The sequence below is a fragment of the Geotrypetes seraphini genome, chromosome 2 (genome assembly GCF_902459505.1).
Source record: "Geotrypetes seraphini chromosome 2, aGeoSer1.1, whole genome shotgun sequence".
NCBI classification, from domain to species: Eukaryota; Metazoa; Chordata; class Amphibia; order Gymnophiona; family Dermophiidae; genus Geotrypetes; species Geotrypetes seraphini.
This window is the reverse complement of record NC_047085.1, coordinates 305,032,220-305,053,288: the sequence shown is the minus strand read 5'-3', so window position 1 is coordinate 305,053,288 and position 21,069 is coordinate 305,032,220.

The following is a 21,069-nucleotide window of genomic DNA, read 5'->3' as shown; positions in this document are numbered from 1 at the left end:
CCCTGCTCAAGCTATTTACACCATCAGGGATATCTACCCTATTACAAAGTTTATCAACCTCAAAGAGGCAAATCTTATCCATTAGCCCTTCTACAATATCACTCACAAAAAAATGTTAAAAAGAGATATGCCAAGAACTGATCCCTCAGTGCACCACTGGCAACATCCTTTTCCTCCAACATCCTTTACCACCACCCTGTCTTCTTCCACTTAACCAGTTTCTAACCCAGTTAGTCATTTTTTGGTCCAGACTGAGGGCATTCAGATTATTTATCAGTCGTATATGCAAAACCATGTCAAAGGCTTTACTGAAATCTATGTACTGTATACTACATCTAGCGCTCCCTAAATCCAACTGTTTGGTTACCTGACCCAGTCAAAGAAGTTTATCAGGTTAGTCTGACAAAACCTTCCTCTAGTAAAACCTTGCTACCTTGGATTCCCCCCAATCTATTTGATCCCAGAAACCTATCTATCCTCTGTTTTAGAAGTGTTTCTATTAATTTACTTACCCCTTTGTAAATGGCTCCCACACATCCTGAAATTTCCTGAAAAAACCGCGCTGTATTGCAATAAATCTTACCATTTTATAAACATGACATGAGGAATTCCACCAGAAATTATAATTTAATCTACTCCAATTTTTCCAATTATATGTAATTTGTTGAATGGCAACCCAGTCATTATAAGTAATAATTTGTTGTTATTTGTAGAAATCTGTAATTTGTAGAAATTTGTAGAAAGTATTGTACCGATTAGATGACATTTTATTTTATTTTATTTTTCCCTTACATTTACAAGTTTGATCGTGAGGGGGGGGAGGGGAGTGTAAATTTATTGTTACATATTGTATAAGATATTGATTATATGATAAGAAAGGGTGGGAAGGGTGGGAGATAAGAGCATATTATTTATACCATTGATGATTATTAAGTATTATATTTATTGTTAATTTGTTTGGATATATTGTTACACTTATTGTAAATTTGAAAATGAATAAAGAATTAAAAATAAAATAAAAATTTACTTACCCCTGAGGTAAAACTAATTAGCCTGTAGATCTCAAGCTGCTCCTCACTTCTGCGTTTGTTGAGAGGGACCACATTCGCCCTTCTCCAGTCTACTGGGACCACTCCTAACTCTAGGAAAGCATTGAAGAGGTTAGCCAGAACTTCCTTAAGTTCCCTCAGTACCCTCAGATATATTACTAGATAGGCTAATTAGCAAATCTCTTCAGTTGAAAGCATGTGGAGACAATTCTACAAAGGGGCACCTAACTTTATATGCCACTGTGCTTTCTCAGCTAGATTATTGTAACTCAGTTTATCTGGGCATTAAGCAGAGCAGTCTAAAACGACTTCAGTTAATACAGAATACTGCAGCTAAGCTCATTTTTGGGAAACGAAAATATGATCATGTTTCCCCTTTGTTGATAAAGCTTCACTGGCTCCCAGTTTGTTTTAGGATCCAGTTTAAATGTGCATGCATAATCTTCAAGCTTCTCTATGGAATATTTGATCCTTTTGTCCCCTTTTGTTGGAATACCCTTAGACTTTGCCATTTGAGAAACACACAAAGATATAAGTTAGCCTTCCCTTCTTTTAAGGGAATTAAATCTGCTGGGAAGCTCAGTCGATCTTTTGTTTTCAAGTTTGTAGAGAGATCTGGAATGAACTTCCTGATTCCATTAGGCTTTTAGACCTGCAATTATTTCGTAAATTCCTGAAAACTTTGTTGTTCTCGCAATTTTTAAATGGTTTAACTATAGCATCAACGAAATGATAATATTATAGTTATTTTTCTTATGCTTTTCTTATGTACTTTAGTTTTTAATTAGTTCTTCCTTTTCTTATGTTTTTCTTATGTTTTCTGCTATGTACTCTAGTCTTAATTGTATGTGAACCGAGTCGAGCTCCACTGGGAGATGACCCGGTATATAAACCAAATATTAGATTAGATTATAAGGCACTTTTCTGGAGTCTATTCTATAAAGGGAAGTAGGCACCTACTTTTTTTTTTTTTTTTTAAAGACTTCTGCTGTAGCAGTGCAAATACATGGTATAATTTATGCATGGCCACTTACAACAGCAATAAAGCTGATGTAAAAGCTAACAACTAGATTACAAATTATTATGGATGGATGATGCACTGGCTCATGATGATGTGCCCATTGAAGAATCTGCCCTGTGATATTTCATGGCAGAGTGAGGAGTGGTTTAACATTGTCTTCTCCTGTGCTGTGTTTGACTCCACTGTGTTGCTGCTGCCCAACATGGGACCCTTTCAACCTACAGCACCTGATGTTCCCTGTGGTCTCCCATCCAAGTACTGGCCATGCCCAACACTACTTGGCTTCTGATGATAAGAGCAGGCCTACTCAGGGAAGCCAGGCTGTAAGCAAAATTTATGACCGTTTCTATGCATAACTATGTATCCTATTCTTGTTTCACTCAGACCACACCCACTTTCAAACTACATGTCGTTTTATTAAATAGCATGTAGCTGGAATATTGGCATTTTCAGGTTTATGTGTATACATACACACATGTACAGACTGAGGCAAATAAAAATAACCCCCTAGGGCAGGGGTAGGCAATTCCAGTCCTCGAGAGCCGGAGCCAGGTCAGGTTTTCAGGATATCCACAATGAATATGTATGAGATGGATCTGCATGCACTGCCTCCTTGAGACGCAAATCTATCTCATGCATATTTATTGTGGAAATCCTGAAAACCTGACCTGGCTCCAGCTCTCGAGGACTGGAATTGCCTACCACTGCCCTAGGGTTTTGTTTTTTCTTTTTTGCTGTTTTCTCAGCAACTGCTTTGAATTTCAATGAGAAATTTTGATATATATTTTTTTAGACATACAGTTTAGGTCAGGCAAATTTGGAAACTTGGTCCTTTGTACAAAAGTCTACATCACTGTGACATGTGTGTTGCTTTGTTCTGACTGCTGTGCAGCTCTTCACATTTCAGTCACTGGCACCGACTGACACCAGGTTTATATGTGAGAACAGTGAACCTGTTATTATGTTTAAACCTGCAGCATTGTCAGTGGCCATAAGGAGATGTGAGCAGTGCACAAAACATGATCTCCCTACTTTAAAGGCTGAGCCAGTAAGGCGGGCTTTTGGCACCATTTAGCTTTGACACTTTGAGCCAGTGCTTCACCCAGCCCTTGCTATTATCTAACCCTTATGACAGGGGGAAAGAGTTGCTTTAGGGCAGGGATGTCCAACCTATTGGCTTCCCTGGGCCACATTGGCTGAAAAAATGTTTTTGGGGCCGCGCAAACACTGCAGCAAGACAGAGGAGGGAGCCGGCAAGATAGTAAACAACCTGGGGCAGCAAAGGAAAACACTGCATCGCCCTCGACTGGGGCAGCATTCGGCCCGCGGACCACAGGTTGGATACCCCTGCTTTAGGGCCTTTAAGGCTGGAGACGCTCTCCCTCAACCTTGAAATAAAGACACCACACCAGATTGTGTTGCTCCAAAATGGAAGTATTTTACATTGAAATTTACTGAATGATCAGTTGGTTGAAAAAAAAAAACCCCACACACACAGTTCAAAGACATGCTGGGAGTTCCTGTTTCTACAAATCCCTTCAGGCTATTATAGAAGTTATCTTCAATTATTTTCACTGCTTCTGTATCTAAATTCTCTTGTATTCTTTTCCTTACCTGCTTATCTCCTTTCCTATTAATAATCACAATAAGACACAGTGACCAGGATTCTCAAAAACCCATGTTAAAAAGCAATGATCTGCTAACGCAGCCATTTTGATAGCGAATCTAAAAAAGTGAGACATTCTCAAAAAATTGCACATGCAAATTATTATTGTTATTATTATTATTAGGATTTTTATATACCGCCTATCAAGGTTATCTAAGCGGTTTTTACAATCAGGTACTCAAGCATTTTCCCTATCTGTCCCAGTGGGCTCACAATCTATCTAACGTACCTGGGGCTATGGAGGACTGAGTGACTTGCCCAGGGTCACAAGGAACAGCACGGGGTTTGAACCCACAACCACATCAGGGTGCTGAGGCTGTAGATCCAACCACTGTGCCACAGGTTGGCAGACAGCAGCGAAGATTCACTATCCCCCCTCTTCTACTAAACTGCGCTAGCAGTTTTAGCACAGAGGGCTGTGCTAAATGGACCGCGCTGCTCGTGACACTCATTGAGTTCCTATGAGCATCGGGAGCAGCGCGGGCCATTCAGCACGGCTCCCTGCGCTAAAACCACTAGCATGGTTTAGTAGAAGAGAGGGTAAATTTGCATGTGCCCATCGCTGGTGATCAGAGCCAATCAGTGTCAGAGCCAATCAGAGCCTCAGGTCCTTCCCTGATGCATCCCAAGATGCACTGGGTAGGGGACGGCCCATTTTAGATGACACAGGCAGCTGGGAAGAGGGAGTTCGCATCCCTCTGGGTGATCTATTTTGAAGTAAGGGGGAGGGGGTGGCAAAGACAAGGTAGGGGGGGGTCACTTGCCAGAAAGGGAGAGCGAGCATCACTCTGCTGCTGGGGGGAGGGGTCGGATTGTGGTGGGGATTTTAGGGAAGCAGGAGAGTGTAGGCATATCTCCCGCTGCAGGAGGGAGTCACAGCCAGGATTTTAAGACAGCAGGGAAGTGTGGGCATCTCTCCCGCTGCTGAGGGATGGGTGTTGCTGCCATTCTCGGGGGGAAGGGGGGGGGGGTTCACCGCCGCTGCAGGGAAGGGCTATTGTGATGCAGTGGAAAGAATGGGCATCGCTCCCACTGCATCACAACTCAGGGGCTTTCTAGCAGTCTCTGACACTGACTGGCACCCCTGGACCAGTCGCTTATTTTTGTTGCCAAAAGCCAATGCCGCTTTTTGAAAATGGCTTGGCATTTTTTAAGAATCTACTGGAATGCTCATTTCAGTATTGAAGTGCCCATTTGCATGTCAGTGTCTGAAATTGCTAGAAACCTTGCTAAAGACAGAGATAATCTGTTTTGATAATCTGCCGCTAAACGTGCACAGGAAAATAGTGATACTGCTGGAAAATAGTGATAGTGTTAAAGTTTCAAGAATCTGGACCAGTGTACCTGAAGAATTCTTCATTTGGTCGGGTCTCCTCTTGGTTTCTTTTCTCTTACGCCTAAACTCATCTTCCCCCCTCTCTCCGTTTTCTATTTCTATGAATAACATTATCCTCCTCCTCGTCTCGTCAGCTCTTAACCTCTGCTCAGATCCAACAAACTGCCAAATCCTGTCGCTTCCTCCTCTATCTTACTAAAATCCGTCCTCTTCTCTCTGAACACACTACCAAAACCTTTGTCCACGCTCTCATCACCTCGTGCTTAGACTATTGCAACGTACTTCTCTCAGACCTCCTACGCACCCGTCTCTCACCTCTTCAATCCATTCAAAATTCTGCTGCATGACTCATATTCCATGAGGGCCACTATTCTCACATTACCCCTCTCCTCAAGTCACTTCATTGGCTCCCCATCCATTTCCAAATACAGTTTAAACTCTTCTTGCTGACTTACAAGTGCATTCACTCTGAAACCCCCCAATATCTCTCCTCACTTATCTATGTTCCACCTCCTCCCCCCCCCCCCCCTGTGATCTCCGCTCATGGGACAAGCCTCTCTTATCTGTACCCTTCTCTTCCACTGCCAACTCCAGACTCCGACCCTTCTTTCTTGCGGCACCATATGCTTGAAACAGGCTGCCTGAATCAATAGGTCATGCTCCATCCCTAGCAGTATTCAAATCCAAGCTAAAGGCCCACTTTTTTGAAACTGCTTTCAACTCTTAACTCCCCTTCACTGCTGTCAGAAACCTATACCCTACCCACTGTATCATTTCCTCTACCATAACCTCACCAACCCTGTAATGTCCTGTCTAAATTAGATTGTAAGCTCTTCTAAGCAGGGACTGTCTATTGTATGTTAAAATGTACAGCACTGCGTATGCCTTTTCGGCACTATAGAAATAATAAATAGTAGTAGTAGGCTGCTTCCTCTTCACTTACACAGCTCTAGACAAAGTGGACACTTGCTTATAGCCATTTCTCTTAAAACTTCACAAAACACTGAAAACAGTGACTGCTAGCAGAGCAAGAAGTCTTCCTTATGATGCCTCTTCAGAAATTGATTTCAGTTTCCTTCCTGAAGCCTCTCATGAGCTGCTCCAGGCATTCCCTTCTCAACAATCTAGAGTACTGTGCCGCAAATGTTTTGAAGTCGTGGCACACTAAACGTGGGGCCACGGCTGGAGAGCATCTGGAAATGCACGGACATTGACGTGATGACATCACATGCATATGTCATCACATTGACATCCGCACATGTGCGGATGCCCGCCAGCCAAGGCCCCAAGCCTCCTATTATTGCCAGTAAGGGGGAGGGGTTGCTGGAGAAGGAGAGGGGTGGAGAGCAGAAAAGGCACCGGCGCACTACAGGATGTGCCTCTTATTTGCGCTGGTGCCTCTCCTCCTCACCAACATCTCGCAGCACACCTGGAATCTGCCATGCCACACTAGTGTGCCATACACTGATCTAGAGATTGAACTTGGAGCTACCTCAAAGGGATTCTCCCCACCAAAAAAAAGTCCCGAGCCTCTATTTTTTATTACTCATTAAAATCTTCCTGTTATCTGTCTCCTCTAAAGTTATGCATTTCTGTCTGCTGATGAAGAAACATGTTTACCTGAAAAAGTACAACCAACACAGAGAGAGTACTTGCCTTATGAGAGAAGCACAAGCCAAACAAAGTAAAAAGCAAGAGAGATATCCTAATCAACCAATATTCAATCTTATAATGTTTGGATATTGGTTGATTAGGTCATCTCTTTTTTTCAGTTCAAAGATTTTTATTGATTTTAATAAAATACAAAAGTACAATAAATGTTAACAAGGCAAGATACAGACAAGTTGTACAAAGCAACAAATCATAAAATATTATCTATGCAATACAACGAGCTGACCCCTGCCTATCTAAAAAGAGAGTGTCAGTACAACCTGCAGCCATAACTATATACAATATCCAAAGCACAGAGAAACACTGGAGTTATACCCCCATATAAATATGGATAGCGAGCCATGATATAATGCATAAGTTCTGTTGTAGATATCTATATCCTAGAACAATAACTGAATGCCATCAGTCTGTATTGCAATAAGAGTTGACCGGACTCTAGATTGTGATACATGAGCTCATAGACTTGTGCCTTTCCGCTATGATACCTTAGATCAGCGATGGCGAACCTATGGCACGCGTGCCAACTGTGGCACGCGAAGGCCTTGCAGCTGGCACGCGCAGAGCCGCCATCAGGGCAGTACTACCATGGGGTGCACAGGAGAGAGAGCTGAACGGGGATGATGGGGGACCCGCGGGGTTAAATATAACTCGAGCCGCGAGGCTCGTCTTCTACTCCGACTGCCCTGCCGCTCACACAGCCGATCGGAAATCTTCCCCGATGTCAGCGCTGACGTCGGAGGGAGGGCTTAAGCAAAGCCTGACCTCCGACGTCAGCGCTGAAGTCGGGGAAGATATCCGATCGGCTATGTGTGCGCGGTGGGACAGGCAGGAAATAGAAGACAAGCCTACGCGGCTCAAGCTACATTTTGCTGAGAAAGTTGCTAAGATGGGCTGGGAGACAAACGGGGAACACAAAAGGGGGAGGGAGTGCATTTTGGACACAAGGCATGAACTTGGGAGAAAGGAAGGGAGGGAAAGAGATGCTGAAGTGTGGGGGAGGGAATGGGTTTTTGGACACAGAAGGCATGAACTTGGGAGAGAGGAAGGGAGGGAAAGAGATGCTGAGGTGGGGGATGGAATGGGTTTTTGGACACAGAAGGCATGAACTTGGGAGAAAGGAAGGGAGGGAAAGAGATGCTGAGGTGGGGGAGGGAATGGGTTTTTGGACACAGAAGGCATGAACTTGGGAGAAAGGAAGGGAGGGAAAGAGATGCTGAGGTGGGGGAGGGAATGGGTTTTTGGACACAGAAAGCATGAACTTGGGAGAGAGGAAAGGATGGAAAGAGATGCTGAGGTGGGGGAGGGAATGGGTTTTTGCACACAGAAGGCATGGACTTGGGAGAGAGGAAGGGAGGGAAAGAGATTCTGAGGTGGGGGAGGGAATGGGTTTTTGGACACAGAAGGAATGAACTTGGGAGAGAGGAAGGGAGGGAAAGAGATGCTGAGGTGGGGGATGGAATGGGTTTTTGGACACAGAAGGCATGAACTTGGGAGAAAGGAAGGGAGGGAAAGAGATGCTGAGGTGGGGGAGGGAATGGGTTTTTGGACACAGAAAGCATGAACTTGGGAGAGAGGAAAGGATGGAAAGAGATGCTGAGGTGGGGGAGGGAATGGGTTTTTGCACACAGAAGGCATGGACTTGGGAGAGAGGAAGGGAGGGAAAGAGATTCTGAGGTGGGGGAGGGAATGGGTTTTTGGACACAGAAGGAATGAACTTGGGAGAGAGGAAGGGAGGGAAAGAGATGCTGAGGTGGGGGATGGAATGGGTTTTTGGACACAGAAGGCATGAACTTGGGAGAAAGGAAGGGAGGGAAAGAGATGCTGAGGTGGGGGAGGGAATGGGTTTTTGGACACAGAAGGCATGAACTTGGGAGAGAGGAAGGGAGGGAAAGAGATGCTGAGGTGGGGGAGGGAATGGGTTTTTGGACACAGAAGGCATGAACTTGGGAGAAAGGAAGGGAGGGAAAGAGATGCTGAGGTGGGGGAGGGAATGGGTTTTTGGACACAGAAAGCATGAACTTGGGAGAGAGGAAAGGAGGGAAAGAGATGCTGAGGTGGGGGAGGGAATGGGTTTTTGGACACAGAAGGCATGAACTTGGGAGAAAGGAAGGGAGGAAAAGAGATGCTGAGGTGGGGGAGGGAATGGGTTTTTGGACACAGAAAGCATGAACTTGGGAGAGAGGAAAGGAAGGAAAAAAATGCTGAGGTGGGTGAGGGAATGGGTTTTTGCACACAGAAGGCATGGACTTGGGAGAGAGGAAGGGAGGGAAAGAGATTCTGAGGTGGGGGAGGGAATGGGTTTTTGGACACAGAAGGAATGAACTTGGGAGAGAGGAAGGGAGGGAAAGAGATGCTGAGGTGGGGGATGGAATGGGTTTTTGGACACAGAAGGCATGAACTTGGGAGAAAGGAAGGGAGGGAAAGAGATGCTGAGGTGGGGGAGGGAATGGGTTTTTGGACACAGAAGGCATGAACTTGGGAGAAAGGAAGGGAGGGAAAGAGATGCTGAGGTGGGGGAGGGAATGGGTTTTTTGGACACAGAAGGCATGAACTTGGGAGAGAGGAAGGGAGGGAAAGAGATACTGAGGTGGGGGAGGGAATGGGTTTTTGGACACAGGAGACATGAACTTGGGAGAAAGGAAGGGAGGGAAAGAGATGCTGAGGTGGGGGAGGGAATGGGTTTTTGGACACAGAAAGCATGAACTTGGGAGAGAGGAAAGGAAGGAAAGAGATGCTGAGGTGGGGGAGGGAATAGGTTTTTGCACACAGAAGGCATGGACTTGGGAGAGAGGAAGGGAGGGAAAGAGATGCTGAGGTGGGGGATGGAATGGGTTTTTGGACACAGAAGGCATGAACTTGGGAGAAAGGAAGGGAGGGAAAGAGATGCTGAGGTGGGGGAGGGAATGGGTTTTTGGACACAGAAGGCATGAACTTGGGAGAGAGGAAAGGAGGGAAAGAGATGCTGAGGTGGGGGATGGAATGGGTTTTTGGACACAGAAGGCATGAACTTGGGAGAAAGGAAGGGAGGGAAAGAGATGCTGAGGTGGGGGAGGGAATGGGTTTTTGGACACAGAAGGCATGAACTTGGGAGAAAGGAAGGGAGGGAAAGAGATGCTGAGGTGGGGGAGGGAATGGGTTTTTGGACACAGAAGGCATGAACTTGGGAGAGAGGAAGGGAGGGAAAGAGATGCTGATGTGGGGGAGGGAATGGGTTTTTGGACACAGAAGGCATGAACTTGGGGGAAAGGAAGGGAGGGAAAGAGATGCTGAGGTGGGGGAGGGAATGGGTTTTTGGACACAGAAAGCATGAACTTGGGAGAGAGGAAAGGAAGGAAAGAGATGCTGAGGTGGGGGAGGGAATGGGTTTTTGCACACAGAAGGCATGGACTTGGGAGAGAGGAAGGGAGGGAAAGAGATTCTGAGGTGGGGGAGGGAATGGGTTTTTGGACACAGAAGGCATGAACTTGGGAGAGAGGAAAGGAGGGAAAGAGATGCTGAGGTGGGGGATGGAATGGGTTTTTGGACACAGAAAGCATGAACTTGGGAGAGAGGAAAGGAGGGAAAGAGATGCTGAGGTGGGGGAGGGAATGGGTTTTTGGACACAGAAGGCATGAACTTGGGAGAGAGGAAAGGAGGGAAAGAGATGCTGAGGTGGGGGATGGAATGGGTTTTTGGACACAGAAGGCATGAACTTGGGAGAAAGGAAGGGAGGGAAAGAGATGCTGAGGTGGGGGAGGGAATGGGTTTTTGGACACAGAAGGCATGAACTTGGGAGAAAGGAAGGGAGGGAAAGAGATGCTGAGGTGGGGGAGGGAATGGGTTTTTGGACACAGAAGGCATGAACTTGGGAGAGAGGAAGGGAGGGAAAGAGATGCTGATGTGGGGGAGGGAATGGGTTTTTGGACACAGAAGGCATGAACTTGGGAGAAAGGAAGGGAGGGAAAGAGATGCTGAGGTGGGGGAGGGAATGGGTTTTTGGACACAGAAAGCATGAACTTGGGAGAGAGGAAAGGAAGGAAAGAGATGCTGAGGTGGGGGAGGGAATGGGTTTTTGCACACAGAAGGCATGGACTTGGGAGAGAGGAAGGGAGGGAAAGAGATTCTGAGGTGGGGGAGGGAATGGGTTTTTGGACACAGAAGGCATGAACTTGGGAGAGAGGAAAGGAGGGAAAGAGATGCTGAGGTGGGGGATGGAATGGGTTTTTGGACACAGAAAGCATGAACTTGGGAGAGAGGAAAGGAGGGAAAGAGATGCTGAGGTGGGGGAGGGAATGGGTTTTTGGACACAGAAGGCATGGACTTGGGAGAGAGGAAGGGAGGGAAATAGATGCTGAGGTGGGAGAGGGAATGGGTTTTTGGACACAAGGCATGAACTTGGGAGAGAGGAAGGGAGGGAAAGATGCTGAGGTGGGGGAGGGAATGGGTTTTTGGACACAAGGCATGGACTTGGGAGAGAGGAAGGGAGGGAAATAGATGCTGAGGTGGGGGAGGGAATGTGTTTTTGGACACAGAAGGCATGGACTTGGGAGAGAGGAAGGGAGGGAAAGAGATGCTGAGGTGGGGGAGGGAATGTGTTTTTGGACACAGAAGGCAAGGACTTGGGAGAGAGGAAGGGAGGGAAAGAGATGGTTGTGTACATGGGGAATAGAAGAAAGGAGAATTTTTGGTCATAGGGAGGGAGTGATGTACAGACAGTGGCATAACAAGGTGGGGGTGGGGGCGGTCTGCCCCGGTTTTACGCCCCAAGGGGGTGCACAGCTGGCCACCCTCCAGTGTTCTCCCTAGGCTGGCAAACTGCGTCTCTTTAGCCACTTGAGTGCCACCGCCGCCATTGGGAACAGGCCGGTGCCAAGTTCTCCCTGCTTTTCCCTGTGGGGCCGACCCACTCTCGCCACCCGCGTCAATTCTGATGTCGGACAGGACGTTCTGGGCCAGCCAATCGCTGCCTGGCTGGCCCAGAACGTCCTCTCCGATGTTAGAATTGATGTCGAGTGGCGAGAGTTGGTCGGCCCCGTGGGGAAGAGAAGCAGGGCGAACTCGGCGCTGGCCTGTTCCCGATAGCGGCAGTAGCAACCTATTCCCCAGTGGCGGTGGCAGCATTTTCCCAATGGTGGTGGCATAGGGGAGGGCAAGGAGAAAGAAAGAAAGGGGGGGACAGGGAGCCCAAAAAAAAAAAGAAAGAGGGCTGGGTGAAACAAAGAAAAATGGGGCACGGAGAGAGAGAGAAAGACAGACATATAGAATGAAAGGGGGTATGGAGAGAGAGAAAAAGAAAGAAGGGGGCAGGGTGAATCAAAGAAAAAGTTTAGGGAGGGAATGAGGTCTGGAGGAGAGAAAGCATACAGGAGGCTGAAAAAAGGGAAGAAATATTGGATGCACAGTCAGAAGAATAAAGTGCAACCAGAGACTGATGAAATTACCAAAGGTAGGAAAATGATTTTATTTTCAATTTAGTGATCAAAATGTGTCCGTTTTGAGAATTTATATATGCTGTCTATATTTTGCACTATGGCCCCCTTTTACTAAACCGCAATAGCGTTTTTTAGCGCAGGGAGCCTATGAGCTTCAAGAGCAGCGTGGGGCATTCAGCGCAGGTCCCTGCGCTAAAAACCGCTATCGCAATTTAGTAAAAAGGGAGGGGGAATATTTGTCTATTTTTGTATAGTTGTTACTGAGGTGACATTGCATAAAGTCATCTGCCTTGACCTCTTTGAAAACCCGAGGAATATAAATGATAATTAACATTTTCTCTGCGTACAGCGTGCTTTGTGTTTTTAAAATTTTATTGTTGGTAGATCATTTTGACTTGGCCACAAAGGTAAGGGGGAGGGAGGGGAGCTGCTGAAAGAGTCTACCTTGACGTGGTTGCAGGCTTACAAATCTTTTGGTCAAAGAGTGCGGCGACAGAGAAAAGTATGTGTGTATTCGGCCCATGAATGAAATCATTAAAACATTATAAATTGCCAATAAATTGAAATGAAAACCAAAGGATTGTGAATCAAATTGATTCTCTGACAATACAAAGATTCCAAACTTTAAAAATGATGTTACATAGTTCAGGCAACTTTATAAAGAGTTTTTAGATACTAAAATCTTGTTATTAAGGTTTAATTGATGTGCTGGCACTTTGAGGAAATTCTTTGGTTTTGTGCGGCAGTTTGGGCACTCGGGCTCAAAAAGGTTAGCCATCACTGCCTTAGATGATAGGCTTTCCAACAATGTAAGGTATTTGTAAGGCCAAAAATAGCAAGACGTTAAGCAGTGTGTACAGTAGGCCATGATGACCCAGTATGATAATGCGCAAACTTAAGGGCTCTTGTATATTCAAGATTGTAGAAATGGCTTCCCAGACTTTGCTCCAATAGACTGTTAGATGTGAACAGTCATAGATCATAGCGTGCTTTCCTGTGAGTTACAAGACCAACACATGGTAGAGAGTCCATTTGAAATCTTAGCTACCTTAATTGGAATCCAGTGTGCTCTATGCATAAGGAAGAACAGAGAATGAAGAACGCAGGCAGAGTGACAAGATCTAAACATATTTTTCCAAACTTCCTGCCACGTCTCTTCCTCAGACAAAACTCCCAAATCTCCATGCCAAGCGTTCATCATGCTCGTTAATGAAAAAGTTGTTGACCTTCTCATAAGGTCATACCATCTGGAGGCAACTCTTTTTTTTATTAGCGTTGATTAATGAAATGTAAGAAAGTAGTTCTGGGTATTCTTTAATTGCCCTACATTACGAAAAAGAGCATTCAAGCAGTGTCTCAATTGTATCCAACGATACTGCTGATAGAGCGGCAAGTTATAACAAGTTTGTAATTCCTCAAAGGCCATCCATTGAGAGTTCTTTATTAAATCTTGGAGAGTCCAGATACCACAATTCTGCCACAATATCCAGTTAATTGATCTATCCTGAATCTTTATGTTACATTCGTTACAGTAACGGGTGCTAGAATAGCCCCACCTATACCCTGACCCTGACTCTGACCCCACTCATGCCCCGCCTCTATCATGCTCGGACCCTGCCTCCCACTGATCCCAGTCCCACCGCCTCACCTTTCACCATTTCCTTTGTACCCTTTTGGCCCTCCTGACAGGGTCTTTACTTACCCGAGGCGGCAGCAGCAGTCCTGACCTACCAACCTTTCCTCCCTCAGTGCCCCAAAGCAGCAGTGGTCCTACCATTTCCATCTCTCCCTTTCCCCCTTTCACACCGTCTACCATCTCTTTCTGACCCTGTTTCACCTCTTTTGCCATCTTTCCCTTTCCTGTCCCCCTCTATCCTTCCCCAAGACCATCTCTCTCTCCTGCCCCCTCCACATTCCCTGAAGTCTATCTCTCCCTATCCCCTAACATCTCTCCTTGGCCCCTAGTAGCACCTCTGTCCTTCTCATCCATCTGTCTCTGTCTCTCTCTCCTCACCTCCTGCTTCTGCGGAGCTCTCGCAGCAACTTCTCGTCCTCCTCCAGCCAGGCTTCAGTCATCTGCCGCCGTGGCCTGCAGTCGCCGACAGCCGCCATGGCCTGCAGCCTCTGACAGCCACCGCAGCCGACATCTGCCTCGGGGGATTCTCGCGCATGCACACTCCTACCTACGGTGCCCTACAGTGCACGGAAAATGGGAGCACGCAGGTGGGAGTACGCATGCGCGCTTAGGGCTTTATTATATTAGATTATGCCACAATATTAGTCGAGATTCGTGCCATTTAATTTCCATCAAGTTATCGTAAGCCTTGAGTACTACTTTATTTTTATTCAAATTATAATAATAATAAACAAATCAATTTACTTGAAAACTGATTGGAAACAAGAATTAAACAGTCATTTAGAAAGAAAATAATAATTGATTATTTAGTCCACAAACAAGGAAAATAAACAAGGTATAAACAAAGAAAATTATACATATATCAATAGGGCAATCAGATTGTTTCCGGATATTTCTAAAGAGACACAGAAAAGAAAAAAAATACTTATTGGTCTACAGATCAAGGGTCATAGCTTTAGGTGCATCCTTTACTTTGAAATTTCCATCAAAATGCTGTGTCATTTGAAGGGAAAAATTTCCATTTTTTGAGCCAAAACAATTACTTGAATTTATTGTGGCTAAAGAAGGGGGGGGGAGTAGTTATTGGTCCAACGGCTGTACCAACGCAGTGTTTCTTAAGTTGGTCATGGAGTACCACCTTGCCAGCCATGTTTTCAGGATATTTAGAATGAATAGACATTGAAAAGATTTGCATACAATGGAGGTAATGTATGCAAACCAATCTCATGCCTATTTATTGTGGATATCCTGAAAACCTAGCTGGCAAGGAGGTACTCCAGGACCGACTTGAGAAACACCGATCTAACGAACCAGCAGTTTGGGATTTAAAACAACGTCTCCTATTCTGTCAAAGGACATCTCTCTTGCCTTTCACTTTGTTTGGTTTGCGCAGCCTGAAAAAAGTACTCAGGTACATCGTCCCCTTACCTGCTTATCATTGACTGAAGAACTATCTAATGTTTCAGGCACATTTCAATGGCCCTGCATGCTAGTTCCAAACAGTTTTCGTTTGTTTCTCTATCTTAAAGCATCCCTCTTGGCAAGATTTGGCTCTGTTCCCTTTAGACATCTGGAAGCACATACTTTTTAAACAGTTTGAAGCTCTAACTAATTAGAGGACATACTCTGCAGCTGTAGTCAGCAGATTGCAGAGAGAAAAAGAGAGAGGGTTTCAACTCTAGTCTAAAGACTATAGACTGAAAAATCATTATGATTATTGTTTCTATTGTTACAACAAATACGCCAATATTCAAAAGTACTTATGCAATTGGTGGCGGCACCAACCACTCTTGTTTTTGTAAGTCAGAAGCACTTGTATGTAAAGTTTTAGCCTTTTTCTGGAGGGGAGGGGCATTCAGTAACTAGGTGCACTATGAGGGGGTGCTGAATAGTTAGCCCAACCAACTTCCTTAATTCTGAGTATTATTTTGCCACTGTAGCTGAAAAGAGTTTTATTTTATTTCGTTAAGTGCCAATTTGCAGAAATGAAATTCTATGTTTTGACATTGTTTCAGATCATTGATTGAACTATATCCACGTCATTCTCTTCTTGGCTGGGCTGAGACCTTTTCAGCACCCCCTCACACATATGCAAGTGTTTACCAGCATGTATGTACATAAATGCACACCTACAGTACGTGTATAAATGTTAGAATGCCACATAAGTGTTATTCTGTAAATACCACTTAACTTATATGTTTGCTTATTTGTAAAGGGGATGCTTAGAGGGCAAAGCATAGCTGGGTCATAGGCGGTGCTCCCACTTATACAGATTGCTGCTGCAGTTATAGTGCCATTTAAAATCTAGCGCCAAAGGTGCCATTGATAGGCATCTGTGTGCATCATGTGCTATTGTATAAGGGAGCACCCAAGTGCCATAGCATCTAACTGCAAGGGGGCATATACATAAGAACATAAGAATAGCCATACTGGGTCAGACCAATGGTGCATCAAGCTCAGTAGCCCGTTCTCAGGTGGCCAATTCAGGTCACTAGTACATGGCCAAAACCCAAAGAGTAGCAATATTCCATGCTACCAACACAGGGTAAGCAGTGACTTCCCCCGTGTCTTTCTCAATAACAGACTATGGACTTTTCCTCCAGGAACCTGTCCAAACCTTTAAAACCAGCTATGCTATCCGCTCTTACCACAACCTCTGGCAATGTGTTCCAGAGCTTAACTATTCTCCGAGTCGAAAAATATTTCCTCCTATTGGTTTTTAAAGTATTTCCCTGTAGCTTCATCGAGTGTCCCCTAGTCTTTGTAATTTTTGACAGAGTGAAAAATCAATCCACTTGTACCCATTCTACTCCACTCAGGATTTTGTAGACTTCAATCATACCTCCCCTCAGCCGTCTCTTTTCCAAGCTGAAGGCAGGACATGGGTGGGCCATAGCTATGTCTCCTAGTTGCACATATATGTAGTTTATAGAATACTATAAGTTACACACAGTGGCGTAGAGAGGGCCTTCTCAATCCTTACCCGCTCCCCTGCCATACACACGGCATGAGCAGAATCATCAACTCATTGCCCGCATGGGCATCTGCTCTCCCTCTGATGTCACGCTAGTGAAGAGATAGAGGTGCGGTGGGGGGAAGTGAAGGTGCGTGTTCAGGCAGGGGCAGGAGTGGGAAGGAGCGGGAGGCAGAGAGGATGAGGGGTGACCGCCCCCGCCCGGGGTGACCGCCCCCGCCCTCCCTTACTATGCCCCTGGTTACACATATCACTTATAATTTGTTTTGAGGCACAAACGTGAGACTAATAATAAATATATTGAAAATACGTTTTGTCAAATTTAGTTATGAGCAGGGATTCATCCAGACCAAAAGTACATAGATAAAGCTGACAAACTAAAAATCAAAAAGATGAAAAGGAGAAAAATAAACCTCAATTGAGGGTCGTTGGGACTACACAAGTACCCAACCATCCACTCATCATCACGGGTTTATAAAAAACTCCAAAACATGTATAAATAATCAATTCTCACATCTTTCATTCACACGAAATCTTCTTTTTGTTATTTTTCACAGTCTTTTTTATATATAGTTCGTGTTTTATTCGAGCCGGGCGCGTCTTTCAGTCCCTGTACCGTCTTGAGAGGAGTCGGCTCTATTTCCAGCAGTTAATTAGAAGCAGAGAGATATTGGAGTTGGCATCTTTCCCCTGAAGTAGCCCTCGTCGGGCGAAACAGAAAGTCTTTTCTGTCGGGATCTTGAGTTGGAAGCCTCTTGGTGAAAACCCTCGATTTCAGATGAGTGTATTTTTTCACGATTTCAGATACATGCTGCATATCTCTAAAAACTGCTTATACTGATTACATTCAGCTGTAGTCCTCGCCAATTAATGTGGTTAAGCTTGGGATTCGGGCCATTTTTATTGCTTGACATTTAAACTGAAACTATATATAAAAAAGACTGTGAAAAATAACAAAAAGAAGATTTCGTGTGAATGAAAGATGTGAGAATTGATTATTTATACATGTTTTGGAGTTTTTTATAAACCCGTGATGATGAGTGGATGGTTGGGTACTTGTGTAGTCCCAACGACCCTCAATTGAGGTTTATTTTTCTCCTTTTCATCTTTTTGATTTTTAGTTTGTCAGCTTTATCTATGTACTTTTGGTCTGGATGAATCCCTGCTCATAACTAAATTTGACAAAACGTATTTTCAATATATTTACACATATCACTTGGCATAGCTAGGTGCGCCCACTTGAGCCTGCCATTGACATGGTGCAAGAAGGTGCGCCTACACATGGGCATGCCAATGCCAACTTACACTAATATTCTATAATACACTCATGGTACCAAGATGCCGTTATTGAATTGGCACTCAGTGCATACCTAGACTGAGATGGTACTTTATAGAAATGCTCTATGGCTGGTGTGATTGTACCTAAATATTCAGTTATGCTACTATTAGATAAAAGAACATAGGTATAGAGGAGTGGCCTAGTAGTTAGAGCAGCTGCCTCAGCAGTTGTGAGGTCAACTCCCAGTGCAGCTCCTTGTGGTTCTGGTCAAATCACGTAACACTTCATTGTGCCATGTACGGTAAACTGATTTGATTGTGTAAACCACACAGAAGAAACAGCAGTATATCAAATCCCATCCACCTTTATAGAATAGGCTGTTAGAAGCTAAAGGTGACACCTGGGCCCAGATGCACTAAAGCTAGCAATCGTCATTAAACCTGTTTTAACAGCTTTAGCAATGATCACATTTGCCAACCCGATACAGAAAATGGCTCACCGCCTGGTCATCTGCATAATTGCTCATTCCCCAATCCAACCATGCAAATAAGCTGATTAATATTAAAATGTGATGTAAACTAGTAGAGCGATTGATGCTCTAGCATGGCTTCCCGATGCACTAAAAAAGTGATTGATTTTAATGATTAAAAAAAAACCCAAAAAAACTGGTCAACATCAGTCACTTAACTGTCTAATCTTTTTTTTTTTTAAATGGGCAGATGCTGTGATTATTACATATGCACAATATCTGCCCCATTAGAAAAAAAAAAGCACATACCCTAACCAAAAAACCGACACCGGGAACCGACTCCCCCATGCCAACGAAAACAGCAGGAGGAATGCCCACTTCCTCCTGCCATGCCGACCCTATCTCCCCCGCGTGAGAAAAAATGACATAAGAGATGCCCACTCCCTCCTGCCATGGTGACTCCCTCCCTTCCAGTGGCAACAAAACGGCAGGAGGGATGCCCACTCTCTCATGCCAACAGTGCCACTTCCACACCAGGTGCCCCCCAGAATATCCCCTAACCTCCCCCTTCCCCCTCAAAAAAATAAAAATGCAGGAGGAATGGCCAATCCCTCCTGCCATCAGAGGGCTTCCAAAACCCCACCCCCGCCCTCCGTACCTCTCCATATCTTTTTAGAGAAGTTAGAGTGGGAGGAAAGCTCAGTTCGTCCTGCCCGTAGGTCTGTCAGATCACAATAGTGGGCAATTCCCTCTCCGGTGCATCATGTGATGCATGGGGAGGGTCTAAGTCCCTGATTGGAAGGGTCCTTAGGCATCTGAGCCAATTAGATCCTTAGGCTCCTTTCTCTGTATCCCAGGATACAAGGGAGAGGAGTCTAAGGCCCTGATTGGCTTGACTGAGATCTTTTTCTTGGGTGCTGACCCCCAAGGTGGACCTTAGCATCCGGTAACTATGATTTGGATTATTCTTCCCAATGTGCATCACTTTGCATTTGTCCACATTAAATTTCATCTGGCATTTGGACTCCCAGTCTTCCAATTTCCTAAGGTCTTATTGCAGTTTTTCCACAGTCCAAGTGTGTTTTAACAACTTTGAATAATTTAGTGTCATCCGCAAACTTAATCACCTCACTCGTAGTTCTAATCTGCAGACCATTTATACATATTTTAAATAGCACTGGTCCCAATATAGATCCCTGTGCCACACCACTATTTACCCTTCTCCATTAGGAAAAATGGTCATTTAACCCTACCCTTTGTTTCTGATAACATTTCAGCATCTTCTGTTCATCCTGGTCATCACTATCCTTTTCCTCTTTACACATGGAATTTCTACCCTTAGGAATTCCAAGGTGTGTTTTGGCTCCTGTAGAATTTTCAGTCCATTCAATTCAAGGCCCTCCTTAACATATAATGCTATGCCTCCACCAATTTGATCCTCCCTATCACTGTGTCCCATTGGTTATCTTCCTTCCACCAGGTCTCAGAGATGCCTATTATATCTATTTTTCATTTAGTGCAATATATTATTTCCTAGGCTTCTGGTATTTGCATACAGACATTTCAAACAATGTTTGTCATATCTATTTACTATTTGCTCAGGAGTTGGCATAGATAATTTGCAATCTTTAAAATCAGCCTGCTCTGTATTTAAGGACACCTGGTCTAGTGCAGCCTGTATTCCAATCTCACTATCTGGATTCTCTTCTAAAGATACTTTCTTTCTACTTTCGGCCTTCCCCCAGTTTCTATCTATCTGGATTCTCTTCTAAAGATACTTTCTTTCTACTTTCGGCCTTCCCCCAGTTTCTAGTTTAAAAGCTCCTCTTATCTCCTTTTTAAATGTTGATGCATGGTTCCATCCTGGTTAAGGTGGAGCCTATCTTTGTGGAATAGGCTCCCCCTTCTCCAGAATGTTGCCCAGTTCCTAACAAATCTAAAATACTCTTCACTGCATCATTGCCTCATCCGTGTATTGATACTCCAGAGCTCTGATTGTCTTTTGGATCCCATGCGTGGAACAGGGAACACTTCTGAAAATGCTACCCTGGAAGTTCTTCTTTTTAATTTCCTACCTATGAGCCTAAATTTGGCTTCTAGTATCTCCCTACCATATTTCCCTATTTCATTGGGACCCACATGTACCAAGACAGCAAGCTCCTCCTCAGCACTGTCTAAAATCTTATCTGGGTGATGTGTGAGATCCGCCACCTTTGCACCAGGCAGACAAGTGATCAAGCAATCCTCACCTCCACCAGCCACTTAGTTATCTACATGTCTAATAATCAAATCTTGCACTATAATAGCCATCCTAACCCTTCCCTCCTGGGCAGAAGCCCCTGGAGACACATTGCAAGAGGACATTGCATCCCCTAGTGAGCACGTACTGGATACAGGGTGGTCGAGGCAGAAGGGAGTAGGTATCCGTCCTGGCGACAGTCTTTGCAGGGGTGGCCAGGAGTGTAGGGAGGACCAGGTTTCTGAGGCAGGAGGGAGTGGACATCCTATTACTACTACTATTAATTATTTCTATAGTGCTGAAAAGCTTATGCAGCGC